The sequence below is a fragment of the Macaca fascicularis genome, chromosome 16 (genome assembly GCF_037993035.2).
Source record: "Macaca fascicularis isolate 582-1 chromosome 16, T2T-MFA8v1.1".
Lineage (NCBI taxonomy): Eukaryota > Metazoa > Chordata > Mammalia > Primates > Cercopithecidae > Macaca > Macaca fascicularis.
The window spans coordinates 67866562-67893646 of record NC_088390.1 but is presented as its reverse complement, the minus strand read 5'-3'; the positions used below and the strand labels follow the sequence as shown (position 1 = coordinate 67893646).

General features: G+C 42.9%; 1 protein-coding gene across 1 annotated transcript in view; it reads right to left on the bottom strand.

Annotated features, from left to right (window-relative positions):
* The window catches only part of LOC102139567 (leucine-rich repeat-containing protein 37A), an 82516-nt gene extending 61349 nt beyond the window's left edge, over positions 1-21167 (bottom strand). The window contains exon 1 of the mRNA XM_074020032.1: positions 20421-21167. The gene's annotated coding sequence lies outside the window, so the exon portion shown is untranslated. The remainder of the gene's footprint in view (positions 1-20420) is intronic.
* Between the last annotated feature and the right edge of the window lie 5918 nt (positions 21168-27085).

The following is a 27085-nucleotide window of genomic DNA, read 5'->3' as shown; positions in this document are numbered from 1 at the left end:
TTCTTGACTGAATGACACAGACTCTGGACCACCTGATCAGTTATTACCTTAATGGAGGAATTATATTACAATGTACAGGTACTTTAATTAGAATGACCTGGCAGTTACTGAGGCAAAATTTTCTGCTCCTTTGTATCCTGTAATACAAGAAGGATCTACATGGATGTTCTCTTCTCTGAACTGTTTGGATGAACTGGTCAACGGCACTCATCATGCCAAAATCTGCACTGTGGTCATAATCTGTTATTTAATTAATTTCTCATATTTTTAATAAAAAGTTTGCCTGTATATTTTAGACAGAAATTACCTTACTGTGCTGAAATTCTGAGAAATCGTAGACAGTTTTCAAGGCCGGGCTCAAATGTCACCTCTACTACCCTTTGCTGTGCCTCCTGGCACTGTGCTTCTGATACTCTGTACGGTCCTCCATGACAGTGTGAGCATGATTATATTACAGGCAATTACTCATGCCCCCCTGGCTCATTTGTTGACTTCTTTAGAGCACAGATCATGTTTTATTTATTGTAGCAACTAAAACAATATTTGTTCAACCAATGACACCCATAAACAAAACTACCTGCCGAGGGCAGAGATGCAGGGGTAAAGTCATGCCAAGATTAAATCTCAGAAACCACTGTAGATTTTTCAGAGTTGACCAATGCATTTATTGTATTAATTCTAAAAAAAATGTTTACAATGTTTTCAGACTTCTAGACTTCAAAAGACAACTCTCCATATAATGTGTGTTTCTAGAAGGAAAAAATGTAACACTGTCCCCTTATTCCCTTATTTCTTTTTTTTTTTTTTTTTGAGACGGAGTCTCGCTCTGTCACCCAGGCTGCAGTGCAGTAGCGCGATATCGGACCACTGCAAGCTCCGCCTCCCGGGTTCAGGCCATTCTCCTGCCTCAGCCTCCGGAGTAGCTAGGACTACAGGTGCCTGTCACCACGCCCAGCTAATTTTTTGTATTTTTAGTGGAGACAGGGTTTCACCGTGTTAGCCAGGATGGTCTCGATCTCCTGACCTCGTGATCCACCCGCCTCAGCCTCCCAACGTGCTGGGATTACAGGCATGAGCCACCACACCCAGCCCCATTGTCCCCTTATTTCTAACTGGTATCTGAGAAAAAGAGGCCTCACTCAGTATTGGTATAGGGAAGGGGGAAGTTCATTTCCAGCAGAAGTTAATACTCCAGAACTAATAAAATCTAATTATTTAATCTGCTATTATATACCTATAAACCATGAATGGCATATCAAGAAGAAATAATCTGTGACACATTTAAAGCTTTTTAAAATGATGAAACGTATTTGTCAAATGTAACAAGGATTCACCTTCTGATGTAGAATAGTGTCCCAGTCTAGCATTAACGTTATTAGTGAACAAGGCTATGCTCTTCGAGTACATTCCATTTGCCCCCAATCCCTATCTTCTGTGTCAGTAATAATATAAAAATCACCAGCTGGCTTTTATAGGTGCCTTCTTTTTTTTTTGAGACCGAGTCTCGCTCTGTCGCCCAGGCTGGAGTGCAGTGGCGCAATCTTGGCTCACTGCAACCTCTACCTCCCAAGTTCAAGCCACTCGCCTGCCTCACTCCCAAGTAGCTGGGATTACAAGAGCCCACCACCACCCCCGGCTAATTTTTATATTTTTAGTAGAGATGGGGTCTCACCATGTTGGCCAGGCTGGTCTCAAATTCCTGACCTCAAGTGATCCACTTGCCTAGGCCTCTCAAAGTGCTGGGATTACAGGCGTGAGCCACCATGCCTGGCCTATACAGTGCTTTCTATTTGCCAGACATTGTGCTAAGCACTTTAAAGCACATTATCTCATTTTATCCTCAGATTGGCTCCATAAAATAGCTACCATTATTACCTCTACATGTATATAGATATACGTGTGTGTGTATATATATACATATATATACACACACATACATTGAAAGTCTTACCAGTGTTTTAACTTTTTCCTTCAACCACTATACATATTTTAAAGAGCTTAAGAGGAGAAACAACCGTTTGTGTTTTTAAATTTTCCCAGATACCATTTCAGCTCCTTTTTATTTATCTCTGAAGTTCTAGTATTACCACTGGTATAATTTTCCTTTGGCCTAAAGACCTTCTTATATATTTATTTTAGAGCAGAACTTCTGACAACACATTCTCTTAGATCCTCTTCATCTGAAATGTCTCTTTTTTCTTTTTGCCTTAATTGCTGAAGGATATTTTTGCTGGATATAGAATTCTGGATGGACATTTCTCTCAGTACTTTAAAGATGTTCTGCAATTACTTGAATCACTGAAAGGCTTAAAGTTGGGGACCGGTTCTATCACATACATGTTTTACAGAAAGGTTCATTACTTTTATATCTTCATTGTGGACCATAGCCTTTATCATCACTAAATCTTTGTCTCATTTATGAGTTTTTAAATTTTGCTTCGAACCTAAACTTTTGTAACTCCTTTTTATTTCCTACAATGTGGAGTTTATCGGGGACAGCATAGGCAATTGGAAATATATAACTGGAGTTTAGAAGAGAAGTCTAGGTAGGAAAATGGATCTAGAAGTCATTGATATTTTGGTGGTAACTGAGTCAACTGATAATTAGGGGAAAGTTGGGGAAACTAAATGCTGAGGACTATCATATGGAAGAGGGATGTTTGAAGGAGGAATAACTGTTCAAGGAAATTGGGTCATGAGTGGCAACAGGAAATTTAGGAAGGATGTAGTGGCCAAAGGTATCATATAGGCATTGTATATGTATGTAGATATATATATTTCAATGTAGATATATGTCTACATATATATACAATGTATGCATGTAGATATAACATACATTGAAAGTATAAATACATATCTATATATCTACATACATTGAAAGTGTATACAGATATATATACACATACACACACACATATATACAATTACAAGGGAGGGGGGCTAGAATAAAGAAACCTATATGGGTTGCAATACTTTTATGTTTTATTTAGAGGTAAAATCCTAACTCTAAGTAGGCAGGTTAGGTATATATTTTGTAATTCCTACAGCAAAAACATAGCACAGATATGACCAAAAGCCAATTAATAAAACATAACACTGAAAAATATTCAATTAATCCAAAAGTAGGCAGAAAAAAGAAACAGAAGCAGCCCCCCAAAAAAGAGATAATCAGAAAATAAATAGGAAACCTAGATCCAATCATTATCAATCATATTAAATATAAATGGTCCAAAACACATTAATTAAAAGATGCTGTCAGTTTACATTTAAAAGAAAAACAAAAAAACAATAAACCATTTGAAAATATAATGATATAGCCTTTGGAAGGCCGAGGCAGATAAATCACCTGAGGTCAGGAGTTCGAGATCAGCCTGGCTAAGATGGTGAAACCCCATCTCTACTAAAAATACAAAAATAAGCCAGGCGTGGTGGCAGGCGCCTGTAATCCCAACTACCTGGGAGGCTGAGGCAGGAGAACTGCTTGAAGCCCGGAGGCAGAGGTCGCAGTGAGGGGAGATTGTGCCACCGCACTCTAACCTTGGTAACAGAGCAAGACTCCGTCTCGAAAAAAATTAAAAATTAAAAAAATAGGCCAGGCGCGGTGGCTCATGCCTGTAATCCAAGCACTTTGGGAGGCTGAGGCAGGCAGATCACGAGGTCAGTAGATCGAGACCATCCTGGCTAACACGGTGAAACCCCGTCTCTACTAAAAATACAAAAAAATTAGCCGGGCATGGTGGCGGGCGCCTATAGTCCCAACTACTCGGGAGGCTGAGGCAGGAGAACGGCGTGAACCTGGGAGGCGGGGCCTGCAGTGAGCCGAGATCGCACCACTGCACTCCAGCCTGGGCGACAGAGCAAGACTCCGTCTCAAAAAAAAATTAATTAATTAATTAAATTTTTAAAAAACCATTTAATACTAATATAAAATTAGTGTTTTATATTAGTAATATAATACTGTTTTTGACTAGTGTTAGAATGACATATCTTTACCCTTTTGCTTTTAATCTATATATCATGATATTCATTTATTTTTTAATTTGTAAAAATAGAGATGGGGTTTCTCCATGTTGCCCAGGCCGGTCTTGAATTCCTGGGCTCAAGCCACTTGCCCACTTCAGCCTCCCAAAATGCTGGGATTATAGACGTGAGCCACTGCACCTGGCCTGTTCCTTTTTGTTTATTTATTCATTTTATTTATTTCTTTATTTTGAGATTGAGTCTTGCTCTGTTTCCCAGGCTGGGGTGCAGTGGCATGATCTCGGCTCACTGCAGTATCCAACTCCTGGATTCAAGTGATTCTCTTGCCTCAACCTTCTGAGTAGCTGGGACTACAGACGTGCGCCACCACGCCAGGCTATTTTTCTTTTTTTAGTAGAGATGGGGTTTCACCATGTTGTTCAGTCTGGACTCGAACTCCTAACCTCAGGTGATCCACCCGCCTCGGCCTCCCAAAGTGCTGGGATTACAGGCGTGAGCCACCATGCCTGGCCAAATAATGGTTTTTAATATAATGATTATTACCTGAAATAAAGGTTATTTCAGAATGATAAAGGGGTCAAATAATCAAGAGGACAAAACTTTAAATGTTCCTGCATCTAATAACAGGGCCTCAAAATACAGGACTCATAAACAGAATTTCAAGGAGAAAGAGAACAAACCCGTAACAATCATTGTAGAATTCAACATTCCTTTCTCAGTAATCACTAGAACAAGCAGACAGGAAATCAGCAAGGATACAGAAGACCTTAACACGATCAACCAACTTGACCTAATTATTATTTATGAAACACTTTACCTAATAGCAGCGTCTTTCCTATTACAAACTGAACATTTACCTAAACAAACCATGTTTCAGGCCATACACAAACCTCTAAATTTTTTTTTTTAATTCATCATACCAAGTATGTTCTCTAACCATAATGGAATTAAATTAGAAACCAACAACAAAGATGTCTGGGAAATCCCTAAATATTTGAAAATTAAACAATATGTTTTAAAATAAATCATGGGTCAAAGAGTAAGTCATAACAGAAATTTTATAATATTGTGAACCAAATGAAAATGAAAATAAAACACATATCACAAATTCTAAGATATGTTTTTAAAAGTGCACAAAGTGGCTGGGTGCAGTGGCTCATGCCTGTAATCCCAGCACTTTGGGAGGCTGAGGCAGGTGAATCACCTGAGGTCAGGAATTCGAGACCAGCCTGGCCAACATGGTGAATCCCCATCTCTACCAAAAATACAAAAATTAGCTAGGTATGGTGGTGGGCACCTGTAATCCCAGCTACTTGGGAGGCTGAGGCACAAGAATAATTTCAACCTGGGAGGTGGAGGCTGCAGTGAGCCAAGATTGCACCACTGCACTCCAGCCTGGGCAACAGAGCAAGATTTTGTCTTTAAAAAAAAAAAAAAAAAAAGCATAAAGGAGGACAGTGGTTTAGCCTGGAATCCCAGCACTTTGGGAGGCCAAGGCAGGAGGATTGCTTAAGCCCAAAAGTTCAAGACCAGCCTGGGCAATATAGTGAGATCTTGTCTCTATTTAAAAAGAAAGAAAGAAAAATCAAAGAAAATGAGGTATATATGCACAATAGGATATTATTCAGCCATTTAAAAAGTGAAATCTATAAAGTTTGAGGTTTGGAAAATAAAACCTGTTTGTAGCAACACAGATAGAACTGGAGGACATTATGTTAAGTGAAATAGGCCAAGGACAGATAGACAAGTATCACATATTCTCATTCATATATGAGATATTAAGAAGTTGATCTCATGAAGATAGGCAGTAGAATGATGGTTACCAGAGGCTGGGAAGCGGGTAGAAATGAAGACAAGTTGATTCATGGGCATAAAAACTCGGTCAGATAGAAGGAATAAGTTTTAGTTTTTGTTTGCACAGTAGGGTGACTATGGTCAGCAATAACTTAGTGTATATTTTTGGGCCGGGCGCGGTGGCTCAAGCCTGTAATCCCAGCACTTTGGGAGGCCGAGACGGGTGGATCACAAGGTCAGGAGATCGAGACCATCCTGGCTAACACAGTGAAACCCCGTCTCTACTAAAAAAAATACAAAAAACTAGCCGGGCGAGCTGGCGGGCGCCTGTGGTCCCAGCTACTCGGGAGGCTGAGGCAGGAGAATGGCGTGAACCCGGGAGACGGAGCTTGCAGTGAGCTGAGATCAGGCCACTGCACTCCAGCCTGGGCGACAGAGCGAGACTCCGTCTCAAAAAAAAAAAAAAAACTACAAAACTGACAATGTCAAGTGCCAGGGAGGACACAGGGCAACTAGAACTCTTCACACATTTGCAGGTAAAAATGCAAAATGGTACAGCTACTTTGGAAGACAGTTTTGGCAGTTTCTTATAAACATACGACCCAGAAATCATACTCCTAGGTATTTACTCAAAAGAAACGAGTATTGCGTTCATACAAAAAACATTATGGAAATGTTTAGGGCAGCTTTATTCATAGCTCCCAAAAACTAGAAATAACTGAAATATTCAACTATTGAGCACATAAATGCACTGTGATACACTCATGTAAGGGACTGCTACTCAGCAATAAAGAAACTACTGACACAACAACATAGATGAATCACAAATACATTATGCACTGTACATGCATAAACTATTTAAAAAATTAAAATACCTTTTTAAAAATCAAACAGGCCAGGTGTGGTGGCTCACACCTGTAATCCCAGCACTTTGGGAGGCCGAGGCCAGCAGATTACCTGAGGTCAGGAGTTCAAGACCAGCCTGGCCAACATGGTGAAACCCTGTCTCTACTAAAAATATCAAAAGTGAGCCAGGAGTAGTGGCGGGCGCCTGTAATCCCAGCCACTCAGGAGGCTGAGACAGAAGAATCGCTTGAACCCAGGAGGCAGAGGTTGTGGTGAGCTGAGATCGCGCCATTGCGCTCCACCACGGGCAACAAGAGCAAAACTCCGTCTCAAAAATAAATAAATAAATAAATAAATAAAAGTCAAATAGTACATGAATAAATTATGTGATCAAGAGAGGTTCGCTGCAAGAATGTTAGGGTGAATCAATATAAGATCTACTAATATGATTCTATGAATATACACTACTGTAATATGTAGCAAGCAGGAGGAAAACTATATGATCATCTTAAAAGATGCTAAGGTGACATTTGACAAAATATAATAGCCGTATCTGATTTAAAAAAAAAACTTCAACAGAAAAACAATTGAAACAGGCAAATACACTCAAACATTAAAGGCCTCAAACCAACAGCTAACCATTATACATCTGCATCAGCTCCACTGAATATACTAGATGCCCATCATTATAACTAACATGTGACACTGTGGTGGAGGTGGTGGTAGGGAATGTAATTTTTTTTTTCTTTTTTTATTACCCAGGTTCCCATCAATGGTAGAGGCAGTGTAATTTGAAGAGAAAAAGGAGATATAAGAAAATCAGATGTGTACATTATTCATGTTTGCAGATGATACAACTTTATTCCTAGATAAAGTTATTCTGATCAAAGGAAAAGCTACAAGAAACAATTAGAAAAAAGAATAGGTGGCTGAATTCAAAATTTTTAAGTTAATGAGTTTTCAACTAGAATCCCCCTAGGAGAGCAGGTATTTTTATAGACAAATTATAGATAAAATAAGATTTCATGGCATAAGTGAAAATATTTAGCAAATAAATTATAGTTCATCCAATTTTGTAAAAAGTATGTACATACACATGTGCCAGGTGCAGTGGCTCACGCCCGTAATCCCAACATTTTGGGAGGCTGAGGCGGGCAGATCGCCTGAGCTCAGGAGTTCGACATCGCCTGAACAACATGGTGAAACCCCATCTCTACTAAAAAATACAAAAATTAGCTGGGCGTGGCAGTGAGCACTATAGTTCCAGCTACTTGGGAGGCTGAGGCAGGAGAATCGCTTGAACCCGGGAGGTGGAGGTTGCAGTGAGCCGAGATCGTGCCACTGTACTCCAGCCTGGATGACAGAAGAAAAAAAAAAAGAAGAAGTATGTACTTTTTTGCTCAAAAGAAAAAAAAAGTATATACGTAATGTACGTATACATGTTCACCTAAAGATGGTTACCTAACGAGAGGAACCAAAATATTAATGTTCTGGGTTTTCTAAATTTTCTTTTTTTTTTGAGACGGAGTCTCCCTCTGTCGCCCAGGCTGGAGTGCAGTGGCGCGATCTCGGCTCACTGCAAGCTCCGCCTCCCGGGTTCACGCCATTCTCCTGCCTCAGCCTCCCGAGTAGCTGGGACTACAGGCGCCCACAACCGCGCCCGGCTAATTTTTTGTATTTTTTTTAGTAGAGACGGGGTTTCACCGTGGTCTCGATCTCCTGACCTTGTGATCCGCCCGCCTCGGCCTCCCAAAGTGCTGGGATTACAGGCGTGAGCCACCGCGCCCGGCCGGTTTTCTAAATTTTCTACATTACTTTCCTGATAAAGAGAAAAAGCAAAAATAAAATTTAAAGGTTTTACTAGATTTCCAGAAGCATTATTTATGAAAGTCAAAGCTCTTTTACTAAACTAATTATCAAAATCACAGACTAATGAATAAATCAATGTCAAGAGCTCAAAAATGGGGTGAAAAAACTATGGCCAGCCACAACCTGCTTCTGTAAATACAGCTTTATTAGAACACAGCCACACTCATTTGTTTACTTATTGTCTATGGCTGCTTTCATTCTACAAGGGCAGAGCTGAGCAGCTGTGACAGAGCCAGGTGGCCTACAAAACCTAAAATATTTACCAATTGGTGCCCTAAGAACAAGTTTGCCAATTCCCTGATCATTAGATCATCTAGTCCATCTATACTGCACAGGTGAGTAAACTGAGGTCTACAGAAGAATGACTTCTCTATGGTCCAAAGTCAAGTTAAGAAAGAAGCAATGAAGACTCCATTTCCATGGTACCTTCCACCACCTGACCAAGAAACTCTCAAAACAGACATCCTGCTGTTTGGGAGGTAAACCTCAGCGTCTCCTATCACATCGCAAGTGAGTATATTTACCAATAAATTGATGAGAAGAGGACCTTGGGCCTAGTCAGTATCCAAGAACACCTGCTAAAGGTCTGAGTAAACCTTAGTACATTCTAGAAAAAGTTAATTTAAAAACCACATAGGCGGGGCACAGTGGCTCATGCCTGTAATCCCAGCACTTTGGGAGGCCCAGGCGGGCGGACTGCCTGAGGTTAGGAGTTTGAGACCAGTCTGGTCAACATGGTGAAACCTCGACTCTACTAAAAATACAAAAAAATAAGCCGGGCATGGTGGCATGCACCTGTAATCCAAGTTACTCAGGAAGCTGAGGCAGGAGAACTGCTTGAACCAGGGAGGTGGAGGTTGCAGTGAGCCGAGACCACACCACTGTATTCCAGCCTGGGTGACAGAGTGAGACTCCATCAAAAAAAAAAAAAAACAGCTGGGCGCGGTGGCTCAAGCCTGTAATCCCAGCATTTTGGGAGGCCGAGACGGGCGGATCACAAGGTCAGGAGATCGAGACCATCCTGGCTAACACGGCGAAACCCCGTCTCTTCTAAAAACACAAAAAATTAGCCGGGCGAGGTGGCGGCGCCTGTGGTCCCAGCTACTCGGGAGGCTGAGGCAGGAGAATGGTGTGAACCCGGGAGGCGGAGCTTGCAGTGAGCTGAGATCTGGCCACTGCACTCCAGCCTGGGCGACAGAGCGAGACTCCGTCTCAAAAAAAAAAAAAAAAAAAAAACAAACCATAAGCACAGACTAGGGGAGGTTTAAAAACAAAGGAAGGGGGCCGGGCGCGGTGGCTCAAGCCTGTAATCCCAGCACTTTGGGAGGCCGAGACGGGCGGATCACGAGGTCAGGAGATCGAGACCATCCTGGCTAACACAGTGAAACCCCGTCTCTACTAAAAAATACAAAAAACTAGCCGGGCGAGGTGGCGGGCGCCTGTAGTCCCAGCTAGTTCGGGAGGCTGAGGCAGGAGAATGGCGTAAACCCGGGAGGCGGAGCTTGCAGTGAGCTGAGATCCGGCCACTGCACTCCAGCCTGGGCTCGACAGAGTAAGACTCCGTCTCAAAAAAAAAAAAAAAAAAAAAAAACAAAGGAAGGAGCCCTTGGCCACAGGTGGAATTTAAAAATCTGGAAAAAAGTAAGCTGTTCCTTGTGCCTGAGGAGATGGTGACCCTTTATTTCATCCGTATTTAAACATCTGTATTCCCTGCCATAACTTCTTTTGCCACCTATAGCTGGAATTAAGTGTTGTCTTGGAGCTGTTGTACATTTATGAATAAACTTTCGTAAAAAAAAAAAAAAAAAACAAAAAAAACAAACTTAGAGTGACTCATCATCTCTTTAGTTGTTTTCACTAAGTCATTCCTACCAAAACTGTGAATTTAAAGTAAAACCAGCTCAGAATCTTGCCAGAGTCTGTTGTTTGGTCCTTGTTCTCCCCTAAACTTTGTATCATCTGAAATTAAACCAACTCGTTTGAAAGGAAAAAAAAAAAAAAAACAGATGCTGAGAGTATAATCTGGTTCAGTCTTCTAAATGGCACACACTGTAACCACTTCTTGGTCCAAGGACAAGAGAAATTCCACACAGATTAATATACGCATTTCTGAAATACTTTTTTTTTTTTTTGAGACGGAGTCTCACTCTGTTGCCCAGGCTGGAGTGCAGTGGCCGGATCTCTCGGCTTACTGCAAGCTCTGCCTCCCAGGTTTACGTCATTCTCCTGCCTCAGCCTCCCGAGTAGCTGGGACTACAGGCGCCCGCTACATCGCCCGGCTAGTTTTTTTGTATTTTTTAGTAGAGACGGGGTTTCACCGTGTTAGCCAGGATGGTCTCGATCTCCTGACCTCGTGATCCGCCCGCCTGGGCCTCCCAAAGTGCTGGGATTACAGGCTTGAGCCACCACGCCCGGCCTCTGAAATACTTTTTAACTCCCACAAATAGGATATACACAAAGACCTCAAAAGAGGCACTATGAACATTCTGAAATCGAGCAGGAAGCCATATTTCTAGTAAAATATATAAACTGCACCTACTGAATGTTGCCATTGGGTATGAATCACATGGCCATGCCGTTTCCCAAGTGTGTGAATTACAGAACATATCCATGAGTAGAGAGGAGTCTAAGCATAACTTTCTTAGCAAATCTCAGGGGGTTCCATAGATAAATAATTTGGCCAGTGACTCCTGAGAAAGAGGTTTTATATAAGAGAATCCAGACACACTAGGACATACTAACATCTCACAATTCAGTTTGCGTATCAACATTTACACTTTTATAACACTGAAATTCTCTGAGTTATCAAATTTAATTTCTCAACCAAAAGTCTCTGAATCCTAATCCTTCCTTCCCTTCTGGCCTATATATATGACTCTTAGCTTAATTTTAGCAGGACTGTGGCAGATTTTCTAATTATGTGTTAACTGACTGCCTCTTCACCCTACCACAAAGAACAACAAATAATGGAAAGTCATCTCACGCATGACCCCAAATCTTACTGCAGAAATGCGGTACCATCACATACACAAATACCGCGGGGCCCAGAGTCTCCACAAAGGAGGACCTCACTCAGCCAGATCGCTGGGGCTACCCAAGCTGTGCAGGATTTAGGGCAAATACAAGGCCAGAAAAAAAAGAGATGTTAGGTAAATTCTCACTGGTCTAACAGAGGCAGACTGCCTACAATGAGTCCAGGCGAACTTTCTGCAATGATAGGAAATGCCCCAAATGCTCTACATTTGTGTGGTGCAATACACGTGAATACAGAGCACTTGAAATGAACGTATAATAGCTGGTGCCACTGGAGAAACTGAAGTTTTCATTTTACTTAATTTTTTTTTAAGAGATGGGTTCTCACTCTGTCACCCAGGCTGGAGAGTGGTGGCACAGTCCACAGCTGACTAGAGCCTCAAACTCCTGGCCTCAAGCAATCCTCAGGCTGGTCTTGAACTGTTGCCTCAAGTGATTTCCCACCTCAGCCTCCCAAAGTATTGAGACTACAGGTGTGAGCCACCACGCCTGGCCTAGTTTCAATTAATTTAACTCTCCACATGTGGCTAGTAGCTACCATACTGGACAGTACAGAGGGTGAAAACAATCCACAGGCTTTGACTCAACATTCAGTTCCACAATTACCTGTCCTGGCTACTGCATTCAAGAGATTTAACCAGGCACTACAGAGACTGAATGGGACATTCCCTGCCCAAAGTAGGGTGTAATGAAGGAAGGGCCAGATCATTAACAGGCCATTTCAGTTCCAAGTCTTAACAGATAAAGATATAAAGGGGTTAAATAAGTAAGAGGATAAAACAATTCTTCCTAAAGGTGTATGGACTTTAGGAAGGAGCCTCAAAATACATGAATACAGAGCCTCAAAATACATGAAGATTGCGAGAACTTCAAGGAGAAACAGACAAATCCTTCACAATAGCTGTCGACTTCAACACTTCTCTCAGTGATCAACAGAACAAGTAGAAAGACAGATCTTAATAACACTATCAACAAACTTGACCTAATTGATATTCATGCAATACTCCACCTAACAAAAGCAGAATACAAAATTCTTTTCAACTACATATGGAACATTCCTTAGACTGATAAAATTTTGGGGTGCAAAACAAACCTCTAAAAATGTTTTGCAAAATTAAAGTCATACAAAGTATGCTCTCTGAACAAAATGAAATGAAATTAGAAATCAGTAACAGAAAGATACCTAAAAAAATCCCCAAATATTTGGAAACTAAAACAATTAATACACATGGTCCTGGAGGTTAAGGGGGTGGGAACCAAAGGAACTCAGCCCCACCTGGGGGTACAGGGAATGGTGATCAGAGAAGGCAGGCTGGAGAAGGTGATGGATGGGTGACTAGGAGTTAGGTGTGTGGGAACTACAAAGAAATCAATATTACTACATCAATTTGAGATGAAGAGAAGAAATAAGGAGTGAATAAGGAAAAGAGAAATAAGAGAGATGTAAAAAGTAAAGTAGAGGTTCCTCTCCAAAGACTTTCCTCCCTAATTAGGAATAAATAGTAACTTCTCTTAGAAGCAAAATTTATTCAAAGACCTGTGCTAACATTCTTAAATATCTGCTAGCTGTAATAAAGAAATAAATGTGCTTTATGTTCTTAGCTCCCACAATGTAGCCTAAATATTTGCCCTGGCATGCTTTTAGTGGTCCAAGCAAGCATTAGGTCATAGCCTGTTCCTCTTCCTTATTTAAAAGTGTTTTTACCTTTCTCAACATTCCACAAGTTACTTCTTCCTTCCTTTGTTCCCCTCTACCTTTGCCTCTTTAAAAAAGTTCTAAGTTACTAGCCAATCAGGACAAATACAGAATGTGAGGTCCCGTTCCAGCCAATGGAAACAGGACACAGCAGTAGGATAGACGCATCAGGTTAAAAATGACCCTGTCTTCTTTGTTCGGTGTACTCTCGTGGCAAAACTGCTGGCGAGTGTACCCTTTCTGCAGGAAGTAAAAATGGCCTTACTAAATAAATTACATTTATGTTCAAGTGCTATTTATTTATGGAACCGGAGAACAAGCATTTCAAACAGGAGATTCAGAAGTCAGTTCATGCTTGACTCCTTGTCTCCCCCTCACCACATCCCAGCCTAACCAATCTATCATTAAGGATTCATTCTAACTGCTGAATTATTTTCTACCAGGTGCGGTAGCTCACACCTGTAATCCCAGAGAGAAGGAAGAACAAGGTGCGCAACAGGACTCAGGGAAGATCTCCCAGGAAGCGGGATTCGAGCCCGGCTAAGGAGCAGGAAGGGAAAAGGGCATCAGCTAGGATTTGCTCCTGCATCACCCAGATTACCACTTGCCCACCATGACTACCACTCTCTCACCCCCATGTCTCCACCATTACGGATCTTTAGTCAAAGGGAAGACACGGGGTCTTGAGGGCTGAGGAGAGGAGGACCTAACAGAAGAGACCAGAGCTCCTGGTCTTAACATGCCCAGTCCTTTTATATGCATGTTTCAATACAAACTTCCAAACACGCCCATGGGTGAGCAGAATAGAAAAGCACAAACTGGCCGGGCGCAGCAGCTCACACCTGTAATCCCAGCACTTTGGGAGGCCAAGGCAGGCGAATCACCTGAGGTCCGAAGTTCGAGACCAGCCTGACCAACATGGAGAAACCCCCGTCTCTACTAGAAATACAAATTAGCCAGGCGTGGTGGCACATGCCTGTAATCCCAACTACTCTGGAGGCTGAGGCAGGAGAATGGCATGAACCCGGGAGGCGGAGCTTGCAGTGAGCCGAGATCGTGCCACTACACTCCAGCCTCCACCACAGGGCGAAACTCCATCTCAAAAAAAAAAAAAAAAAAGCACGAACTGTATGCAAGACTATTTATTACTGCATAACTAGGACATGCCTCTCGACTACTCACAAATCATGCTGTCCAGCTTTTTCAAAACCCTTTTGGCTCTCATTTTAATTCCCATGTTTAACCTCTTGTACTGATACCTGAAAACAGATGTCATTAATTTCCCTTATAATCTTGACCTCCCTATTGTTCCTGAAAGTACTATCATTCTTAGGGAGGAACAGGTGATGCATTCCTCCCTCTACACTCTATGTGTCAAGGCCTGAAGAACTCTAAAGTACCTCCTGGACTGATCTTCCATTCAGGACTACAAAACCCATCAGCTATCTCATCCTTGTCAATCCATCCTGCAGAACAGAAGCTATGCTAAACTTCGTGGCATCCCTCTGAAATCACACCCCACTCTTTCAAGATCTTCCCATCATCCCATACCCAAAATTAAAGATTTGAAATAGATTTGAGAGAGAGCTTCAGGCCACTTCCCCAGTAATTCTCTCAATTTTGGAGAAAGGGCTACACCAGTGGTTCAACAGCATCTCTGTGATGTGATGTGGTTATGTTTCATGTTTGTGCATGGTGCTGCTGGGAATACAGCATATCCCCTCGGGGTGTTCAGGAGTGAAAAAGGTCTTGAGGATCACAGTCTAGCCCCATCCTTATTCTACAGATGAGGGGGAAAGTACAGTTGCTATAGCCTGATCCTCTAGGTACTGCCCAACACAGCATACAAGGGAGCTTTGGTTTATTTCCTATTCACACACTGAGGCTCTTGTTAAACCGAATTACTTGAGACTGCCCACACTTTACAACAAGTGCCTGCCACTCTTCCTGCTCCTTCCCCCTCCCTCCTTCAATCTGCCTGTCCTTACTCTCCACAAGCCCATCCAGGAAGCCTACACCCACACCAATCCCCTTAAACAGGGTATATAATCTCACCCTCCTTTAAATGCCCACTGCACTTTGTACCACGCCTGTAGCAATCAGAAATTATACTGAAAAGATATTAAGTTGACACTGGTGGGAATAATATTATCAAACCAGTGACAAATTCTGTTTGAGGTAAATCTATGGTTCACGCATGGCATCTCTGCCACTGATCTCCACTGTCACAATCCTTAGAGGACATAAATCACTAACTCTCCCAGGATAACACCAGGGCTTTTGTTTTATGAAGTCATCAGAGGTTCCAAGTTTTAAAATTCCAGGTAAGTATTCTCAGAAGTATCACACAAGACTGAGACTGAAACACAAGAACAATTCTGTTTTACACATAATTTCTTAAAATTAGCAAATGCTTAATTTCAAAGTGCTGTCAGAACTTTACCAAATGGCTATTGAAAACACTTCCTATACAATCCTTCTCATTATATTGGCAACGTCATAAAACCTACAGGCTGAAATAATCCTAAATTTAAAAAGTCAAAATAAATTAATCAAAGCATTATTCAGCCATATGCCTTCAGCTTAAGCAAAACTAGGTGATTTCAATTTTATACTAAAAAGTTGTCATCCTTGAATTTTTTCCATATTTATCTTCAATAAATAAACCTTTCATGACTTTAGTAATATCAACTAATGTCTTTGCATTAAGTTATATTAGCTACAAAATACTGAGTTATTTCTTATATTAGGAGTGAGTTATTTTTCTTGTTAGGAATGTCACATGTCAGTAATTTAGCCAACACTGTAAACTATAAAAATTAATCAAATTACTCTAAATTACCAATAAAGTAAATTCCTCTTTCAGCCTTAGCAGTACAACAGGATTCAAATTCATCAGTCATACTTTTTTATGTGTTATTCGGATATCTTAAACCAGTTCTAAAATTTTTTTCTTCCATCTACACATTTACCTGATAGCCCTCCACCCAGGAAGTACAGACTATAAAACCAATGAAACTAGTACTGAGCCTAAACAACTCACTGTCATGTGCTGTTACTCATTCGAGGCAAGCAGGCATGTTCTAAAAGTTTAGAACTCAAAATGTCACTCATATCCGCGGGGGCCGGGGGTTGAGGGGAGGCAACTTAAGAAGGCGGGTCAATAGGTAATAGGTGCAGCAATCCACCATGGCACACGTATACCTATGCAACAAACGTGAACGTTCTGCACATGTACCCCGTTTTGTTTTTAGAAGAAATAAGGAAAAAAAAAGTCACATCCATTTTACCATAATCTTAAGAAATAATGTGTTGCAAAAGGTAAAACATTCAAATTAACATCGCAGCCAATAAACGAAAATGCCTGGCAAGCAATATGAAATAGCAATTCAAAAACAAAGTAACTCTTGCAATGAAAAACATTCACTGGGCCAGGTGAGGCGGCTCACGCCTGTAATCCTAGCACTTTGGGAGGCCGAGGAGGGCAGATTGCCTGAGCTCAGGAGTTCGAGAACAGTCTGGACAACATGGTGAAACCCCGCCTCTACTAAAATACAAAAAATTAGCTGGGCGTCGTGGCGTGCACCTGTAGTCCCAACTACTCGGGAGGAGGCAGGAGAACTGCTTGAACCCAGGAGGCGGAGGTTGCAGTGAGCCAAGATCATGTGTGCCATTGCACTCCACCCTGGGCGACAGAGCGAGACTCTGTCTCAAAAAAATAAATAAAAAATAAAAATAAAAACATTCAGTGATCAAATTGTCCATCAAAACCCAATTAGAAAAGAACAACAACAAAAAAAAAAAACAATTAGGACAATTTTTAGTTTCCTAAATCCAAAATATTTAGGGGTTATGACACCCGCTGTAGAATTATCAAAACTTCATCTATTCCAAGTTCTCATCTACTAACAATAATTTATCCAACCAACTTTTGATGAGCACGGGCTATGTGCGAAACACTGTTACAGGAGCTGCAGGGGAATAAGCTCAATACTGTCTCTACAGAGTTAATCATTTCATATACGGATAGGACAAGTAGACACACAGTAGGCTCCAAGTGTCATTAAGAAAAACAAAATGTCAGGCCAGGCATGGTGGCTCACGCCTGTAATCCCAGCACTTTGGGAGGCTGAAGCAGACGAATCACCTGAGGTCAGGAGTTCGAGACCAGCCTGACCAACGTGGAGAAACCACGTCTCTACTAAAAATGCCAAATTAGCCAGGCATGGTGGTGCATGCCTGTAATCCCAGCTACTCGGGAGGCTGAGGCAGGAGAACTGCTTGAACTTCGGAGAGGCTGCAGTGAGCTGAGATCTTACCATTGCACTCCAGCTTGGGCACCAAGAGCAAAACTCCTCCTCAAAAAAAGAAAAACAAAATGTCACAAAAGTATCAAAAGTAAACACTTTTTTTTAAAGGACACCTAGCTATAAATTGTAATTTAAGTCAGCATATGCAGAGCCATCAATCCTAAATATTATTTGCTAGGCCTTTAAGTAGGACTTAAAATTAGCTGAACTGCCCTGCCAAAATGTCTCAGCTCTAACCAGAAAAAACTTCCTCCAGGGGTGTATGCAATCCAGTCTCCATGTTTCAATTACCGGCTCTGGGTACAAAGACCAACATGTGATTTCTTAAGGTAAAAATTGTTACTATAAAACACGTACTAGGCCTGGTAAGGTGGCTTGCGCCTATAGTCCCAGCACTTTGGGAGGCCCAGGTGGGCGGATCACGAAGTCAGGAGTTCGAGACCAGCCTGGCCAACATGGTGAAACCCCATCTCTACTAAAAATACAAACATTAGCCAGGTGTGCTGGTGAGCGCCTGCAATCCCAGCTGCTTAGGAGGCTGAGGCAGGAGAATCACTTGAGCCCGGGAGGTGGAGGTTGCGGTGAGCCAAGACTGCGCCATTGCACTCCGGCCAAGGTGACACAGCAAGACTCCGTCTCAAAAAAAAAAAAAAAAGTACTAAAATTAAGTTGGCAAGAATTTACATGTACTCTTTTCTACTTTTCTATAAGACATAAATACCTGACACTTGATTCATTCCCTTCATTCTTCAGCCAGCCTCCCAGGACAAGTCTGGCAACGATTCTGACCATCGGGCAAAAGTAATTACCTTTTTCAGTTTATGTTAGGACAACCTACATGGGTTTACATTTGGCTTAATATAATACTACCCTACTTCTCCAATAAGTAAGCATTTATAAAAAAACAGAAAGTTTTCAATTTAACCACTTCTACTACCCTAGCCTCTCTGAGAAAGCCATGACACACCTCACTTCAAGGAAAAAGGGTCCTTTTTCCTCACAAATATTTCCTCATAAACTTTATATTTTAAATGCTTTTAAAACCAGATTTTGGCCGGGTGCGGTGGGTCAAGCCTGTAATCCCAGCACTTTGGGAGGCCGAGACGGCGGATCACGAGGTCAGGAGATCGAGACCATCCTGGCTAACACGGTGAAACCCTGTCTCTACTAAAAAATGCAAAAAACTAGCCGGGCGAGGTGGCGGGCGCCTATAGCCCCAGCTACTCGGGAGGCTGAGGCAGGAGAATGGCGTGAACCCGGGAGGCAGAGCTTGCAGTGAGCTGAGATCCGGCCACTGCACTCCAGCCTGGGCGACAGAACGAGACTCCGTCTCGAAAAAATATATATATATAATAAAAATAAAACCAGATTCTACGCCGGGTACCGTGGCTCACGCCTGTAATCCCAGCACTTTGGGAGGCCAAGGCAGCTGGATCACCTGAAGTCAGGAGTTTGAGACCATCTTGACCAACATGGAGAAACCCCGTCTCTACTAAAAATACAAAAAATCAGCCAGGCGTGGTGGCGGTCGCCTATAGTCCCAGCTACTCGAGAGGCTGAGACAGGAGAACAGGGTGAACCCAGGAGGAGTAGCTTGCAGTAAGCCGAGATCCTGCCACTGCACTCCGGCCTGGGCGCCAGTGTGAGACTCCGAGTCAAAAAAAAAAAGAAAAGAAAAACAGATTCTAATTTAATTAATCTAGATTTCCAAAATTATAAAGGAAAAGTCTTGCCGGTTGTTGCTTCGGTTATGTTAATTTCACAATTTAGCACATTGCAACTACGTATTTAATACAAAGCAGCCTTTGGGGGGCGGGGTGTGTTTAACAAAATGTATCTCACTACCAGCCTAAAGAAACTTTTCTGTGTGAAAACAGAAGAGGGGTTACCATGGAGAAATTCATTGCGGATTTCGGGAGGGCTTTTTCCTCAGAAATAGAGTGAAAAGAAAAAGTCGTTGTGTAAGAAATCTGATACTGACGCTGTGTGACTCAGAAGTTGGTCCAAAAGTTCATCTTCAGCAATTATGTCCAGATGATCAACTACACATCTTCTACAATAGGTTACACGAAACCGCATTCCCAAGCAAGGCAAAGCGATCAAATGAGTTAAGACGCGCGTTCCTGCGGTCTTGTGCTTTTATTTTTTATTTAACCAAAACAATTTAGAATCGGATGAATTACCAAATTTGGTTGGGTCTTGTTTGGCTTTCTGCTTTGCTTTTTAATCAGCCATTTACCAGCAACTGTAGCACGGGCCCATTAGCACTCGAAGAATAAAAACAAGCACACAGGACCAGATGAGGTTCCCCTATTAACCCAAATGATCCGTTTCCTTAACACAATTTTGAAACCACAGCTAGGGGTGTGAAAACAGGCATGTTTTTGTGTGTGTTTGTGTGCCACAATCTGTCCAAATCCTTAATTCCCTTTTAAGGAACAGATAATAAAAATCCGAAAGGAGCCATATTAGAAATGCAAAGAAGTTTGCAAAACAAGAGGCTTCTTTCATTCCAGAAAATCACAGCAAAACAAGGGGAGAAAAATGAAAGCAATGGATATGTGTTTGCCAAAGTTTCAATCTTGCCTGGTGGAGACACTGCACCGGCACAAAGTCTAAGGAGGAAAAAGAGGGGGCTGGCGGGGGAAGTGGAGAGAGAGCAAGCAAGTGTGGCCTGCAAACCGCAACAATGTAATCTCTATTTTGAACAATGCGCCTCTTTCCTCTTATAAATCTAGTTTTTTGCCACTTGATGTGCCCTCGCACTACCCCTCTGGGGTCGGCCGGGTTGGGGGGAGAGATCGGAGCAGGATGCACAGCACAGGAGTGAGCAAGGGTGGAGGGCAGAGGAGGTGAGGAAGGAGTCTGCAGCAACTGGGCTGGGTGGGTACCTGGAGTGCTGCTGTAGGTTCTATGGTTCCTGAAGCTGCTTTCCGTGGAGTAACTGGCGTCCTCGTGGTTGTCTTCCAGCTCCTCCGTATAATCGGTCATCGTCGTCCTCCTCCATCCCCTCCTCCTAGTTGTCCTCAGACTCCTGGGTCTCCTCGGCGTCGCCGTCCTTCTCCTCTGCCTCCTCCTCGCTCTCGTGGTCATCCTAAACGACTTTGTTGACCGCCCTCTGGGCCGCGGTGGTCCGGGCCAGGTGGCTGCCCCCGCCTCCTCGCCAGCCCCGGGCGCTGGTGCTGGGCCGGGCCGGCAGCGGCGGCTTCCTTTGGCTACTGCAGCCCACCCTGGGCGAGATCAGCCGCATCTTGGGCGCCACTTCAGCCTGGCGGCGACCCACCTGCCCCGGTTGCTACCGCGTTGCCGCGAGCGGAGCCCCCGGATGGGTCCGGACCTGGGCGGCGGCGGCGACGGGCCGGGGCTCAGCGCTCCGCAGCGGGAGCCGCGGGCTGCTTGGTCAGCCTGCCCCTCCGGCCCCTCACGTTGGAGCCGAGGCCGAGGGAGAAGGGAAAGCGGGCCGGGAGGGCCCGGCGCAGTGGGGGCGGTGGGGAGCGCCGGGGCCGGATGGGGGAGCCCAAGGGGCCGGGCACTAGGGTCCCGACCGGTGGTTGGAGGGAGAAGGCTCAATCCGAGCGGCTGGGGCCCCAGTCCGGATAGCCTTCAACCGCCATCCTGTTTCTTCCGTCTACTGGAGCACGGTCACGTGAGCTGCGCCGCCGACGAGCCTGGGACGTGGCGAGGTGGCGCGGCGGCCGCTAGGGGGAGCACGGGAGCATTGAGTCCGTAGCTGAGAGCCCGCGGCGCCTGGGCTCGGCGCAGCGCTTGGTGCAGCTGGACTCCCGGCGCACTGGCGCGGCTTAGAGAGACGCACAGCTCACGAAATGTTCGGCGTCTAAGACCTTCGGAGACCACAGTCTCCGCGGACCCCTGGCTGGAGCCCAAAGCCGGCCGGACCTCCTCCCGCGTCTCCCCTTCCGCGGCTCGGAGAGGAAGGCAGGAGAACCCCCAGATATCATTCCCCTCTCGCCCCCTAGGGAAACTGTGGCTGAAAGAGCCAGCCAGAGAAAGAAAAAAAAAGTCGCGGAGGGGGGCGGCCCGAGCGACCTAAGGGACCGGGCAACGCCAGCGACGGAGGGAAATTGGTTGGGTTGAGGGGACAAAGAGACAAGCCCCCAGAATTTGGGAGACTCCGAAGCTTGGAGCTTGGAGTCCTGAAATTGACTCAGATGACAACTGCTCCGAATCTGTGCCAGGAGCCACGCCCCGGGCTGCTCGCCCGGAGGGAGGGGGGCCCTAACACCTGTTGCGCGGAATCCCCACTGGGAAAACCTCAGTAAACTCCAGAACGCAACTACTGCATGTTCCAATCTCCCGCCACCTTCCCAGTGTCTCAGGTAGGATCTCGACCACCTCAATAAGAACTTACCTCTCCTTTGCTGTGGAAAAGACGGAATCTTGCCTAAAGCCTACTTCACGGTGTTACATGTTTGTATTATCGGGAAATAACCTTAATTCATTGACCCGACAAGTCACTAGGTCTCAGCTTAGCCCAGGGGACGAATCATGATATTTCAGGCACTCTGAAACCTTATCACAGGGACTCAACCCTGAGTGGTTGAGGTCAGCTCTTCAGATAAGAGAAAGGTTTTATAAACATATATTAATAGTTATTGAGATAACTGACAACCAAAAAGTAATTTAAAGAAAAATAGTTGGCCGGGCGCGATAGCTCACACCTGCAGTCCCAGCCCTTTGAGAGGCCAAGGCTGGATGATGGGTTGAGGTCACGAGTTCGAGACCAGCCTGGGCAATATAGCAGGACCTTGTCTCTAGAAAAAAATTGAAAAATTAGCCGGGCATAGTGGTGCGCATCTGTGGTCCCAGCTACGCGAAAAGGGGAGGGAGGAGGATCGCTTGAGCCTGGGAGGTGGGTGTTGCACTGAGCTGTGGTTGCAGCACTGCACTCCAACCTGAGTGACAGAGCAAGACCCTGTCTCAAAATTTTTAAAAAATAAAGAAAGAAAAATGGCTTATTTCAATCTAGTTAGGAAAATGGAACACATATGTGAAATGAAAATTAAACTACAAGCACTAATTGTCAAATAAATACATTCAATACAATATTGAATTATTGAGCTCCAAGGGTGGCAAACGTGTATATGTCTCCAGGGACTAGGTAAGTAATGCAAGTCAGTAAAGTAGACAAGGTGAAGACCTAGGCAATGGAAATGCCCATATTTTGTTTGAAAAGGGTAGGCAGGCTCGTGGCTCAGGCCTATAATACCAGCACTTTAGGAAGCCAGATGGGTGGATCACTTGAGCCCAGAAGTTCGAGATTACCTGGCCAACATAGTGAAACCCCATCTCTACTAAAAACACAAAAATTAGCTGGGCATGGTGGCCTGTGCCTGTCGTCCTAGCTACTCAGGAGGCTGAGGCAGGAGAATCGCTTGAACCTGGGAGGTGGAGGTTATGGTGAGCCAAGATTGCACCACTGCACTCCAGCCTGGGCAACAGAATGAGACTCCGTCATCACCATCCCCACCAAAAAAAGAGAAAGATTAAACAAAACAAAACAGATCCCCCCCCCAAAAAAAAAAAAAACTTTTATTTGAATGGATTAGCAGGTGTTTGCTAATCATGGGTATCTATTTTATACTTATTGGGTTATAATTGGATATTTATTAGGTTATAATACAATGTTACCTTATTTATTTTATTACGCAACTCTGCTTTTCTTTTTTTTTCTTTTTTTTTTTTTTTTTTGAGACGGAGTCTTGCTCTGTCACCGAGGTTGGAGTACAGTGACACCATCTTGGCTCACCGCAACCTCTGCCTTCTGGGTTCAAGCGATTCTTCTGTCTCAGCCTCCCAAGTAACTGGGACTGCAGGTATCAGCTACCACACCCAGCTAATTTTTGTATTTTTAGTAGAGGCAGCGTGTCACCATATTGGCCAGACTGGTCTTGAACACCTAAACCTCGTGATACGCCCACCTTGGCCTCCCAAAGTGCTGGGATTACAGGAGTGAGCCACCGCACCCGGCCTTCTTTTTATTTTTTTAAGTTATAAATACTATATATCTTAAAAGTTTAAATAGTATAAAAGGGTATGCTGTGAAAAATGAATCTCTTTCCTTCATAAGCTCCAATCGGACCTTCCTTTCTCCAGAGGCAATCATTATTGCTATATTTTTTTATCCTGCCAGATGTATTCTTGCATGTTTAATAAATACCACCTGTGCTTTCTTTTCTTTTTCCTTTTTTTTTTTTTTTTTTTTTTTTGAGGCAGAGTCTCACCCTGTTGCCCAGGCTGGAGTGCAGTAGTGCGATCTGGGCTCACCGCAAGCTCTGCCTCCCAAGTTCACGCAATTCTCCTGCCTCAGCCTCCCCAGTAGCTGGGACTACAGGCATCCACCACCATGCCCAGCTAATTTTTTGTATTTTTAGTAGAGACAGGGTTTCGCCGTGTTAGCCAGGATGGTCTCGATCTCCTGACCTCGTGATCTGCCCACCTCGGCCTCCCAAAGTGCTGGGATTACAGGCATGAGCCAACGAGCCCAGCCCCTGTGTTTTCTAATATAGCCGTCCCTCAGTATTCTCAGGGGTTGCTTCCAGAACCCTCTGCGATAGCAAAATATGTGGATGCTCAAGTCCTGCAGTCGGCCCTGTGGAACCTGCTGATATGAAAAGGTGACATTCCATATCCAAGGGTTCTGCATCCTGAGAATACTGTATTTTCAATTTGAGGTTGGTTGAATCCAAGGATGCAGACCCTTTGGCCACGGAGGGCCGACTGTAGTGCCTTTTCAGTTTTAACTTGGATAAAATGATTAGGTAAGATTCTGCAAGTACACTTTCAAGTGCCTGGTTCTGAGTTCTGCTCTTCTGCATACATTATCTGCTATACGTATAATCCTATTAATTTTCCCCATTCTCCATTTGCTTAAAAATATGTTTATATTTAATAAAGATACCCAGATAGCCATATCCAAGCTTGTTCTCACATGTTCTACATCAATATTCCTGTGAATTCATGCATATTTTTGGAGAATGATAGGCTCTCATATATAAATACTGTTGGGCACAAATATACTTTGTCTTCAGAAAAAAGCATTCTTAGTTATCATGAATTATATTTATTCATATCTGTTAGAAGTATTCCTCTTTTAGATCTGTTTAGAAAAATGTGTAATTTTTTTATTAGAAAAGTTTCAGTATTCAGAAGTCTCTGGGGGATCAGTAATTGCAATAACACAATCTCTGTCTTACTCTCCCCTCCCTATAGATCAAATCAGAGGAAATTTTATTAATTTCAGCCAGCTTACTTCCCCCCTTAATTTCCTTTTATGAATCGTGGCGTTAAAACAGATAAATCCCTTTTTGCTCTCCTGTGTTTTAGTACAATAACAGAGAACAATCTTCAGACCCCTAAAAGGCAATGTGAGATATGATTTTTTATAAAGTATGTTGAATTAGAAATATTTCCCGGAATAAAAAATAAAAATAGAAAAACAAAAACAAAAAAGATATTTTCCAGGGTGAGCTTGTCTGTGTATAAAATTATATATACAGTGTAATCCTAATTAAATAAAGAACAAAATCAAAACAGGAATGGATAATCAAAAGTGTTAAGTGGTCTGATTTGGGGGAATGTAAAAAACTAAAAATGTTCATATAGGGCAATTGGTAAATGTCATTATGAATTATGTGATAGAACACTACATACTGGAGAATTAAGTAAAGTACCATGCAAAAACTGTGCCTGGGTCATTGGGATACTTAAATTCTCTTCCTCTAAATAACCAACTGGATCAGCTTTTATCATTGTCAAATGACCAGTCAGCATAGTAGAATTGTAGTTGGTTTCCTTTTCATATGTTTTGCATTTCCTACAATGAGCATGTTCTATTTCAGTATAATTCAGCATGTAATGTACTTTTAAAAAGTAGTTAAACCTTTTGTAGTAATCAAGAACAACAAAGCACATTGAGCTTTAGGCCACAATATGTTCTTAGAAAGTTAGATGACTAAAATTTGTGTGCTGTGAGATTGCCTTGCAACCTGCAGTTATCCTCTTAGTATTACACGGAGTACATGGAAGTAAGATGAGTTGCACCTTGGATTTAATGGTGAGATCTGGACCCCAAAAATGACATAAATATTTTTTTCTTTCTTTCCTTTTTTTTTTTTTTTTGGTTAAGGCACAACGTCAACGTGGTACTAGAAGAGGAGAGATTCACAAGAATTGAAAATTGATGGGGAAGAGAAGGGGTAACTAACATTTTTGAGTGCCTACTGTGGGCCAGGTGCTCAGCGAGGTATTTTACAATTCTTTAATCCCCTCAGCATCTTTTTAAGGGGTGTATTGTCAGTGAATTGAACATTCAGATAGAAGAATCCCCCATTAAAACACCAGTCCCCCACTGTTACCTTTATTTGTTCTCTCTGGTAACCAAAATCTTGGCTATGATAGTCAGTTTAGGACCACCCAGTCCAGGTAAATACACAAAATAATATCTAATAGTGTTCTGTAACTTGGAGTTTTATGAAGTGAAAACAATGGAAACTACTGGGGTTCTGATAATAGCCAAGAATAATTTGCAGCATGATAATAAGAATTTCAGAATCATAGCCTGTCCTGATGACTTTGACTTGATGTTAACCTCAAACAAAATACTTCATTTCTAATGTATAGCTCTCTGGTTTTTATATACGTGCATGTCTACTTTAGGAGAGTTTAATTCTATTTTTGATAGTTAAATTTTTCTTCTCCATTTTTCCTCAATATTTTATGAAAAATTTCAAATGTACAGAAAGGTTGAAAGAAGTATACAGTTACCAGCCTGACCAACATGGCAAAACCCCGTCTCTACTAAAAATAGAAAAATTAACCAGGGCTGGTAGCACAAGCCTGTAATCCCAGCTACTAGGGAGGCTGAGGCAGGAGAATGGCGTGAACCCGGGAGGCGGAGCTTGCAGTGAGCCGAGATCACGCCACTGCACTCCAGCCTGGGCGACAGAGCGAGACTCCGTCTCAAAAAAAAAAAAAAAAAAAAAGAAATTATCTTTTCAAAAAAGAAAATAGTGTGTTATGTTGCCCAACTCTCCCTGCAGTCTGAAATTCTAGACATAGGAGCATCATCATAAACAAGGCAAATCTGCCTCTTTTCTGCTTTCTGCTGATCAGACCACATTTTGAGTCTCCAGGTCAGTTCATGTCCAGCCTCACTGTAAGGACAGAGAGCAAAAGCAACTAGAAGAAAGCAGCTAGTGGATGAGGACACTTGAAATCACCTTCTGAGCCACCACAGAAAGAGCCCAGATGGGACAGGGGCAAGCCAGGAGCGATGCTCTTCCTAGCCACTTGGCTCATCTTTCAGTCAGCTCTCCTTTGAAGATAACTAGCAGCTTTCTAGTTGTTTTTATGTAATCTTCGTTTTCTGTTTCTAATTGTCTTAAGATATAGGAAAACTCTCTCACATTAGGCTGAACTGTGGAGCTACTTTGACAGTTCAGCCTAATGTTGTTTGCAACTAAAACTCTCTCACATTAGGCTGAACTGTGGAGCTACTTCGACAAGAGTGGGTAATGTACCATCTTCTGGCCAGATC